Below are 9,238 nucleotides of genomic sequence, written 5' to 3'. Positions count from 1 at the left end.
CCTCTGAATCAGAGAGTTGCAGGAGTCATTTAACCCAACCCCTCTGAATCAGAGAGTTGCACGGGGAGCAGTTGTTGTGGATTAACTGATTTGATCAAGGGCAGAACAGCACATTTATTCCCACTTTGCTGGCCCTGGGATTCAAACCAGCAACCTTGCAGTTATTGGCCCAACAGTCTTAACCACTAGGCTACTTGCAACCCCTATTGTTATGGTAATATACAGTTGAAGTTGTAAGTTTACATACACCTTAGTCAAATACATTCAAACTTTCAAAGTTTTTAACAATTACTGACATTTAATCCTAGTAAAAAAATCCCTGTCTTTGGTCAGTTAGGACCACCACTTTCTTTTAAGAATGTGAAATATGAGAATAATAGTAGAGAATTATTTATTTCAGCTTTTATTTCTTTCATCACATTCCAGTGGGTCAGAAGTTTAAATACACTAAATTAGTATTTGGTAGCATTTCCTTTAAATTGTAGCCTTCCACAAACTTCCTGACTGATGTCTTGAGATGTTGCTTCAATATATCCACGTAATTTTCCTTCCTCATGATGCCATCTATTTTTTGAAGTGCACCAGTCCCTCCTGCAGCAAAGCACCCCCACAACATGATGCTGCCACCCCCGTGCTTCACGGTTGGGATCGTGTTCTTCAGTTTGCAAGCCTCCCCATTTTTCCTCCAAACATAACAATGGTCATTATGGCCAAACAGATCTATATTTTTTTCATCAGACCAGAGGACATTTCTCCAAAAAGTACGATCTTTGTCCCCATGTGCAGTTGCAAATTGTAGTCTGACGTTTTTATGGCGGTTTTGGAGCAGATGCATCTTCCTTGGTGAGCGGCCTTTCAGGTTATGTGGATATAGGACTCGTTTTACTGTGGATATAGATACTTTGTACCTGTTTCCTCCAGCATCTTCACATGGTCTGTTGCTGTTGTTCTGTGATTGATTTGCACTTTTAGCACCAAAGTACATTCATCTCTAGGAGACAGAACGTGTCTCCTTCCTGAGCGGTATGACAGCTGCGTGGTCCCATGGTGTTTATACTTGCATCCTATTGTTTGTACAGATGAACGTGGTACCTTCAGGCATTTGGAAATTGCTCCCAAGGATGAACCAGACTGGTTTCTGAGGTCTTGGCTGATTTCTTTTGATTTTCCCATGATGTCAAGCAAAGAGGCACTGAGTTTGAAGATAGGCCTTGAAATACATCCACAGGTACACCTCCAATTGACTCAAATTATGTCAATTGGCCTATCAGAAACTTCTAAAGCCATGACAGCATTTTCTGGAATTTTCCAACCTGTTTAAAGGCACAGTCAACTTAGTGTATGTAAACTTCTGACCCACTGGAATTGTGAATTATAAGTGAAATAATCTGTCTGTAAACAATTGTAGGAAAAATGACTTGTGTCATGCACAAAGTAGATGTCCTAACCGACTTGCCAAATCTATAGTTTGTTAACAAGAAATTTGTGGAGTGGTTGAAAAACTAGTTTTAATGACTCCAACCTAAGTGTACGTAAACTTCTGACTTCAACTGTATGTAATATATAAATAATACCTGGGCCAATACATCACATCAGACACAGGCTAGTGTAGCGTTAGCGTAGCCTCAAGTTCTGACCTGCTGGTCTATTGGATATGAAAGCCATTAGCTCTAATTAGCGGCCAAGGGATATGCTAACACGGTGGGTTAGGAAAACATACTAAACTCAACTCGACGCTGCCAGGGGCTGGTTGATACGATGTTTTTTACTCAGCAACCTCAGAGGGAGAGATGTTTTTTTTTTTAAATAACTTGAACATTTCTGTTTAGAGTGAGAGGCCCTAAGCGATTGATAGAGATGTTTGTAGAAAATGGATTCTGGCTCATTAGGTTTACAAAAACAAGGTGTTTCCCTTCACCAAGGTGGTTTGAACGTTGCTTTCGGTTCATCTGATGCTGGTGATATACAGTGCCTTCAGAGAGTACTCACTTGTTCCACTTTTTTGGTGCATTACTAAAGTGGGATTAAAATTGATTTAAATGTCTTTTTTTTGTCAATGATCTACAGAAATATATTCCAATGTAAAAGTGTTCAACCGCCAGAGTCAATACATGTTCAAATCCCCTTTGGCAGCGATTATATCTGTGAGTCTCTAAGAGACTCAACATCTGGATTGTATAATATGTGTACATTATTCTTTATAAAATTCTTCAAGCTCTGTCAAATTGGTTGTTGGGCAGCTATTTACAAATCTTGCCATCGATTTTCAAGCTGGTTTAAGTCAAAACTGTAACTAGGCCACACAATATTCACAATATTCAATGTCGTCTTGATAAGCAACTCCAGTATAGATTTGCTGAAAGGTGAACTCATCTCCCAGTGTCTGTTAGAAAGCAGACTGAACCAGGTTTCTAATAGGATTTTGCTCAGCTCTATTCTGTTCCTTATTATCCTAAAAAAAACTTTGATAGTCCTTGCCGATGACAAGCATACCCAAACATGATGCAGCCACCACCATGCTTGAAAATATGAAGAGTGGTACTGTTCTGTTGTATTTGCCCCAAACACAACGCTTTGTATTCAGGACATTAAGTCAATCTCTTTGACACATTTTTTGCAGTTTTCGTTAGTGCATTATTGCAAACAGGATGCATGTTTTGGAATATGTTCATTCTATACAGGCTTCACTATCTCATTTAGGTTTGTATTGTGGAGTAACTACAATGTTGTTGATGCATCCTCAGTTTTCTCCCATCACAGCCATTCATCTCTGTAACTGTTTTCAAGTCTCCATTGACCTCATGGTGAAATCCCTGAGTGGTTTCCTTCCTCTCCGGCAACTGAGTTAGGAAAGATACATGTCTCTTTGATGTGACTGGGAGTATTGCTACACCATCCAAAGTGTACTTAATAACCTCACCATGCTCCAAGGGATATTCAGTTTCTGCTTTGTTTTATTTTACCCATCTACCAATAGGTGCCCTTCTTTGCGAGACATTGGAAAACCTCCCTGGTCTTGTGTTTGAACCTGTGTTTGAAATTCACTGCTCGACTAAGGGATAATTGTATCTGTGGGGTACGGAGATGAGGTAGTCGAAACATAATTCTACTTTGACATTATGAGATATTGTGTGTAGGTCAGTGACAAAGAATCTCAATATAATCCATTTAAAATTCAGGCTGTTACACAACAAAATGTGGGAAAAGCCAACGAGTGTGAAGGAACTGTATTTCTGAAGGCACTGTATTATTCTGTATTGTTATGTTATTAGGTCTTGTTTTGCTATAACTATAACTAACTATATAACAAAAATGAAGCTCCAATATGCAGTTTAGCATCACTGACTGTCTAGAGTGTAATCTGTGTGTGTGTGTGTGTGTGTGTGTGTGTGTGTGTGTGTGTGTGTGTGTGTGTGTGTGTGTGTGTGTGTGTGTGTGTGTGTGTGTGTGTCTCTGTGTGTGTGTGTGTGTGTGTGTGTGTGTGTGTGTGTGTGTGTGTGTGTGTGTGTGTGTGTGTGTGTGTGTGTGTGTGCATTTGTGTGTTCTCTCTAACTGTCTAAACTCTATCTGAACACAGGTTAACAACGCAACAGCAAGAGTTATGACAAACAAAAAGGTGGCAAACCCATACACGAATGGTAAGAGCTCCCCGTATCCTCCTCCCTCCTCCCTCATCTTCCTTATCCTCCTCCCAGACAGACAGACAGACAGACAGACAGACAGACAGACAGACAGACAGACAGACAGACAGACAGACAGACAAACCCATACACGAATGGTAAGAGCTCCCCTTATTATCCTCCTCCTCCCTCATCTCCTTTCTCCTCCTCAGACAGACAGACAGACAGACAGACAGACAGACAGACAGACAGACAGACAGACAGACAGACAGACAGACAGACAGACAGACAGACAAACCCATACACGAATGGTAAGAGCTCCCCTTATTATCCTCCTCCCTCCTCCTCTCCTTCTCTCTCTTTCATTCTTCCTCTCTGGAGTGATCTCTCTGCTCTCATATCGTTCCCTCCTCTTTCTTCACCTCCTCCCTACTCCCTCCTCTTCCTTCACCTCCTCCCTACTCCCTCCTCTTCCTTCACCTCCTCCCTACTCCCTCCTCTTCCTTCACCTCCTCCCTACTCCCTCCTCTTCCTTCACCTCCTCCCTACTCCCTCCTCTTCCTTCACCTCCTCCCCTCCCTCCCTCCTCTTCCTTCACCTCCTCCCTACTCCCTCCTCTTCCTTCACCTCCTCCCTACTCCCTCCTCTTCCTTCACCTCCTCCCTACTCCCTCCTCTTCCTTCACCTCCTCCCTGCTCCCTCCTCTTCCTTGCTATTCAGTGACCCAGACCATAACCCTATGATGACTGAATCATAACCAGCTACTCAGGTTATTTTCTATTTGCTTGGTTTTGGTATTTTATTTTGATTTTATTTGAATTCCACAGTACGTTATTCATTTGAAATCATTGCTTGAGGGTTTTTGGAAACTGCCTATTCCATCTGGCCTTTCCCATGGCTTTCCCATGGTTAGGAGATGAAACAACCTAAGAAACGAGTGTTCCTCAAGGGTTCTTCGGGAATGGGAATGATTTCATGTGGAACCATAAGGGCTCAAATAACCCTTTGAAAACTTCAATGGTTCTTTAACATCTTACAAAAAAAGTGTTTTTCTTCTTTTAGTGATAATTCAAATATTTTCGGTGGCGGCTCATTAGAATATTTTAGGGAGTGGTTTATGCACAGCTATTTTTGTTGTAACCATGAGTCTCCTTCCAGTTCATCTAATCTACTACAGCCAAGGACGTGTCTTGTGAGAGACTTGTACATGTCCTTGTGTTAATTGAGAATGGCTGATTTTAAATCAGTGGTTCTTATTTCTCTCAGCCATGACAGGGCTAACACACCTGATTCACCTTGTCAATTAACACAATAATAACACCTTTTTTTGCTATTTTAACAAAACAATATTTCTCATTACAATAATAAAATAAAATAAACTCTATGGTTCTTTCAAAGCATCTACAAATAACCTTTGATTGAGGAACCGTTCCACATAAAGAACAATAGGGTTGGATACATAGCAGAACCCTTCTTTGTTGCTAAATAGAACTGTTTTATTAATGGTTCTTTAAAGACCATCACGAAAGGTATTTTATAGTGCCATAAAGCTTATATTTAGAACCGTATGAGCATGGTTCTTTATAGAACCTTCAAAAAAGGTTCCTTATAGCCCCCTAAAAGGAACCCTTATTTGGCCCTATATAGAGAAGTTGCTGTTTTTTTTTGTCTGTACAGGGATCATCTCTTAACATAATACGTGTAAAGACGGAAAGGGGAATTGGTTCGAACATAAGGAGCGAAGGGAGGAGATGGAGAAAGTGTTGAGAGGACGGTAGGAGAGGGTGGAGGGGAAAGGGGAGGAAAGTGAATTTGGTGGAGAGGAGAGTGAATGGATGAGTGGATGGAGGGAAAAAAAAGCCAAGAGCTCAATTTGAAAGGGCTTCAGGGTTTGTCTCTGTCTCTCTCTCTCTGACACACATTCATGTTGATGGAAGAGAGAGATACATCCAGAGAGAGAAGAGAAAAGAGAGAGAGACACACATGGAGAGAGAAATGGAGAGAGAGAGAAATGGAGAGAGAGAGAAATGGAGAGAGAGGGAGAAGAGAAAGAGAGATAAATTGAGCGAGAGAAGAGGCCAGTAATGAATTGGCCAGACATGTCAACACTCCTCTCTTCCTCTCTCCATCCCTCCATCAGAGTAGGGTTAGAGCAGTGCAGACAGAGACAATGAGACCTGACTCCCCTTTCGTCACTGAACCACACTACCACACTACCACACTACCACACCACCACACCACCAAACTACCACACCACCACACCACCACACTACCACACTACCACACCACCAAACTATCACACCACCACACACCACCACACCACGCAAACTAACTACCACACCACCACACAAACACACCACCACACCACCAAACTACCACACCACCACCCATCATCATGTCTCTCCTCCTATCCCATAATAATGTCTCTCCTCCTATCCCATAATAATGTCTCTCCTCCTATCTCATCATCATGTCTCTCCTCCTATCCCATCATCACGTCTCTCCTCCTATCTCATCATCATGTCTCTCCTCTCCTCCCATACCATCGTCATGCCTCTCCTCCTATCAAATCATCATGTCTATCCTCTCCAACTATCCCATCATCATGTCTCTCCTCCTATCCCATCATCATGTCTCTCCTCCTATCCCATCATCATGTCTCTCCTCCTACCCCATAATGATGTCTCTCCTCCTATCCCATCATCATGTCTCGCCTCCTATCCCATCATCATGTCTCTCCTCTCCTCCTATCCCATCATCATGCCTCTCCTCCTATCCCATCATCATGTCTCTCCTCCTACCCCATAATGATGTCTCTCCTCCTATCCCATCATCATGTCTCTCCTCCTATCCCATCATCATGTCTCGCCTCCTATCCCATCATCATGTCTCTCATCTCTCCTCCTATCCCATCATCATGCCTCTCCTCCTATCCCATCATCATGTCTCGCCTCCTATCCCATCATCATGTCTCTCCTCTCCTCCTATCCCATCATCTCCCATCATCATGCCTCTCCTCTCCTCCTATCCATCATCATCATGTCTCTCCTCCTATCCCATCATCATGCCTCTCCTCTCCTCCTATCCCATCATCATGCCTCTCCTCTCCTCCTATCCCATCATCATGCCTCTCCTCTCCTCCTATCCCATCATCATGCCTCTCCTCTCCTCCTATCCCATCATCATGCCTCTCTCTCTCCTCCCATCTATCCCATCATCATGCCTCTCCTCCCTCCTCCTATCCCATCATCATGTCTCTCCTCCTATCCCATCATCATGCCTCTCCTCTCCTCCTATCCCATCATCATGCCTCTCCTCTCCTCCTATCCCATCATCATGCCTCTCCTCTCCTCCTATCCCATCATCTTGTCTCTCCTCTCTTCCTTTTCCATCATCATGTCTCATCACCATTTGCCCAAGATGGTGTTGCAGTCAGACGTCTTTGTCTTTGTCTTGTCATGTCCAGTATATATATCTTTTATATCTTTTTTCTTCGCAAATATTTTTTGATATTTTTCTTAACCTCAACTTCAACATACTCTCCTGCAATCTGCCTCATCCAATGTGGATCTGCTATTGTCTTTTGTACTGGAACCCCCATCAGCAGCTAGCCAGCTAACTTCCTACTAGCTGGTAGTAAGCTAGCCACTGCTAGCTGTCTTCAGCTAACCTTTAGCCCGGACAACTCTTGCCAGTCTGCACAGCGCGTCTCAAACCAAAGCAAATCTGACTTATTTTTCTCCATATGTCCGGATTCCTACGTCAAGCTCTGAAATTTTTCACCTGGATCATCGCAGTTAACTAGCTGCTATCCCAGTGGCTACTCCTGGCTAACGTCTCTGTCCCGAAGCAAGAACCAAGAACCTGGAGCTAGCCTTTGATAGGTCCATCCCCCGGGTAGCCGAAGAGGTCCATCAGCCACTCCTTGGGCTACAATACCTATTTTGCCAATTGGCCTGGACCCCCTTTTACTGCCGACATGGAGTCCCGCTGATCCATCACGACTGGACTACCGGCGTAATTTCCCCGTTTGGGTTTTTCAACTGGCTCCTCCATCGCCACTTGCCCTGAATGCCCATCTGTTAGCCTGCTAGCCAAGACCCGCTAGCTGTCTAAAGCATATCGGACTGTTAGCTGAAGAGGCCCATCGAACAAATTCTTTGGCCACTATACCTATTTTGCCAATTGGCCTGGACCCTTTTACCACACGGAGCCCTGCTGATCCATCACGCCTGGTCTGCCGACGTAACAGCAAGAGTGTGCTACAACAGACTTCTTCCGTCGCGAAGACCCTCTAAGGCCTTTCTGCTGGCTTGCTATCCCCGGCCCGCTAGCTGTCTGAATCGCCGTGTCTCCAGCCCCCCGAGCTACTCACTGGACCCCTATGATCACTCGGCTACGCATGCCTCTCCCTAATGTCAATATGCCTTGTCCATTACTGTTCTGGTTAGTGATTATTGTCTTATTTCACTGTAGAGCCTCTAGGCATTCTCAATACGCCTTAGCTAACCCTTTAGTTCCACCTCACACACATGCGGTGACCTCACCTGGTTTAAATTATGTTTCTAGAGACAATACATAGGACGTGCTACCTGTCCCAGACCTGCTGTGTTCAACTCTCTAGAGACAGCAGGAGTGGTAGAGATACTCTTAATGATCGGCTATGAAAAGTCAACTGACATTTACTCCTGAGGTGCTGACTTGCTGCACCCTCGACAACTACTGTGATTATTATTATTTGACCATGCTGGTCATTTATGAACATTTGAACATCTTGGCCAGGTTCTGTCATAATCTCCACCCGGCACAGCCAGAAGAGGACTGGTCACCCCCTCATAGCCTGGTTCCTCTCTAGGGTTCTTCCTAGGTTTTGGCCTTTCTAGGGAGTTTTTCCTAGCCACCGTGCTTCTACACCTGCATTGCTTGCTGTTTGGGGTTTTAGGCTGGGTGTCTGTACAGCACTTTGAGATATCAGCTGATGTACGAAAGGCTTTATAAATACATTTTATTTTATTTGAATATCTCTGTCATCATCACTCAATGCATAGGTTTTCCTCCACTGTTTACCTCCACTCCACCTCCACATCCTACCATACCTTTATCTGTACATTATGCCTTGAATCTATTCTACCGCGCCCAGAAACCTGCTCCTTTTACTATCTGTTCTGAACGTACTAGACGACCAGTTATTATAGCCATACCCTTATCCTACTACTCCTCTGTTCCTCTGGTTGTGTAGAGGTTAATCCAGGTCCAGCAGTGCCTATCTCCACTCCTACTCCCCAGGCGCTCTCATTTGTTGACTTCTGTAACCGTAAAAGCCTTGGTTTCATGCATGTTAACATTAGAAACCTCCTCCCTAAGTTTGTTTTATTCACTGCTTTAGCACACTCTGCCAACCCGGATGTCCTAGCCGTGTATGAATCCTGGTTTAGGAAGACCACCAAAAACCCAGAAATTTCCATCCTTAACTATAACATTTTTCGACAAGATATAACTGCCAAAATGGGCAGAGTTGCAATCTACTGCAGAGATAGCCTGCAGAGTTCTGTTTTACTTTCCAGGTCTGTGCCCAAACATTTTGAGCTTCTACTTTTAAAAATCCATCTTTCCAGAAA

The 9,238-nt window shown here is 43.7% G+C and overlaps 1 pseudogene; it reads left to right on the top strand.

The window, feature by feature from the left end:
• The window catches only part of LOC121840861, a 96,893-nt pseudogene that overhangs the window by 48,991 nt on the left and 38,664 nt on the right, over nt 1-9,238 (top strand).

The sequence above is a fragment of the Oncorhynchus tshawytscha genome, linkage group LG25, assembly GCF_018296145.1.
Source record: "Oncorhynchus tshawytscha isolate Ot180627B linkage group LG25, Otsh_v2.0, whole genome shotgun sequence".
NCBI classification, from domain to species: Eukaryota; Metazoa; Chordata; class Actinopteri; order Salmoniformes; family Salmonidae; genus Oncorhynchus; species Oncorhynchus tshawytscha.
Note: the sequence above shows the minus strand (reverse complement) of the source record. Positions and strands in the feature narration are given on the sequence as shown.